The sequence below is a fragment of the Sinocyclocheilus anshuiensis genome, unplaced genomic scaffold (assembly GCF_001515605.1).
Source record: "Sinocyclocheilus anshuiensis isolate Anshui unplaced genomic scaffold, SAMN03320099.WGS_v1.1 scaffold313, whole genome shotgun sequence".
NCBI lineage: Eukaryota > Metazoa > Chordata > Actinopteri > Cypriniformes > Cyprinidae > Sinocyclocheilus > Sinocyclocheilus anshuiensis.
In genome coordinates, this window is record NW_015536469.1 from 816,817 (window position 1) to 818,492 (window position 1,676).

General features: G+C 34.7%; 1 long non-coding RNA gene across 1 annotated transcript in view; it reads right to left on the bottom strand.

Moving 5' to 3' along the window:
* Positions 1–1,422, bottom strand: part of LOC107698916 (uncharacterized) — a 3,267-nt gene extending 1,845 nt beyond the window's left edge. Inside the window, exon 1 of the long non-coding RNA XR_001635398.1 lies at positions 1,347–1,422. This is a non-coding gene — a long non-coding RNA (uncharacterized LOC107698916). The remainder of the gene's footprint in view (positions 1–1,346) is intronic.
* Positions 1,423–1,676: the final 254 nt, after the last annotated feature.

Here is a 1,676-nt window from a genome sequence, read left to right on the forward strand (position 1 = left end):
AAAAAAAAAAGTTAAATATCTTAACCCTACTGTTAGACCTACCTGAAAAACTAAAACGCAATTTATTTAATTCGAAGGCCTGTCGTTATTTTTTATTTGTGCTATCATTATTAATTTCTTTATTTGTTCTTATTTTATTACTGACTGCTTACTTGTCATTTTTTATTCAATTCAAAGTTTGAAATCAAGCTATCTCGTGCTACTGCACCAAAATTACCCCACTGTAAAATAAAAAAAACACTGAGTGAGCAAAAATTTGCCAGATAGCTAGTTATAATGGTAATTACATAATGTTTACATGTGTATAAAAGCCTACATTAAAATCTGTCATATAAATTGGTATCTTCATTAGAAATTAGCCTGCTGATTGCCACCATTGATGGACAAAATTTTTTATTGTGGAAAATGGGCATCCTATGACCCCTTTAAAGGCCACCGGGGAACAGAAAAATTGAGAATGACTGACAAAGAAGAAAATATAATGACTTAAAATTATTCAGTTTACCATTACTGAAGAAGCGGCTCTAATTTATGTTTTGTGGTAAATGAAAATATTTTAAATACTCTATTGAAAAGAATTAATATATAAATATATGTATTTTGACAAGTGTTTTCTTTATTCTCAGTGAACTTTTGCCAGAAAAAAAATAAACTATGGTATTAAATAAACTTAGATGATGTCTAAATGTTTTATAAAAGATTTAGATTTTTGTATGAAATGTGATATTAAATATTTGGTGTGATTTGTCTATTCTATTATGATATTCTGAAGCTGAATGTACTGTGACTGCGAAAATGCCAAAAATAATTAAATAATCAACTAAATAAATGATGACGTTGAGTTGAACCATGGGAATGTGACTGCCCTCGTCTCAAACAATAGTCTTACCGTCTTGAATGGCGCTATTTGACATTAATACACTTCAATACACATTAATACACTAGGCCAGTGTTTCCCAACCGGGGTGCCGCGGCACCCTGGGGTGCCGTCTGTCGAGAGCAGGGGTGCCGTGTAAAAAATCCTTTTTTAATATTTTTAAATTGCTAAAATGTTCAAAAAAGCATCTATTATATAATAACCATTTCTGATGTCGCCAATAATTAGAGATGCACCGAAATTCCGGCTGCCGAAAATTAGTTCACCGCTCAGGTTTCACTTTCACGTGGTGTGACGCTCTGCGTATTATCCATGGGTTAAATGCAGAGCACTAATTCCAAGTATGGGTCACCATACTTGGCCACATGTCATGTCACTTTCACATAACGTCTCCTGGACAGCCAGATAAACCTGTGTGCAAATAAGTGTGGATTTCCACAGACTGTATAAAAAACAGGTGATTTCTTACCCTCTTGGGTATGTTGGCTTTGTTGACGAATTATGTAGGAGGAACAAACTACTAGGAAACACACCTGCTGCACGGATCTGTTTCTTCTTGTTTGGATGTTTGAATCTTTTTAGCGAATCATTTCAATTTGGTGTACCGGTTCCTTTGAGTCATAAAGCGATAGTGTTTTTTTTTTTGTGGCCAGGACCGAGATACTGGGCCAGGACCTGGTTTGGTAACACCTGTGGTACTGATCTCTATGGAAGCCCGTTTCCGCCACTGAATAAAAAAATGTAAAAGTGACTTTTTTTATCTCACAATTCTGACTTTTTTTCTCGCAATTGCGAGTTT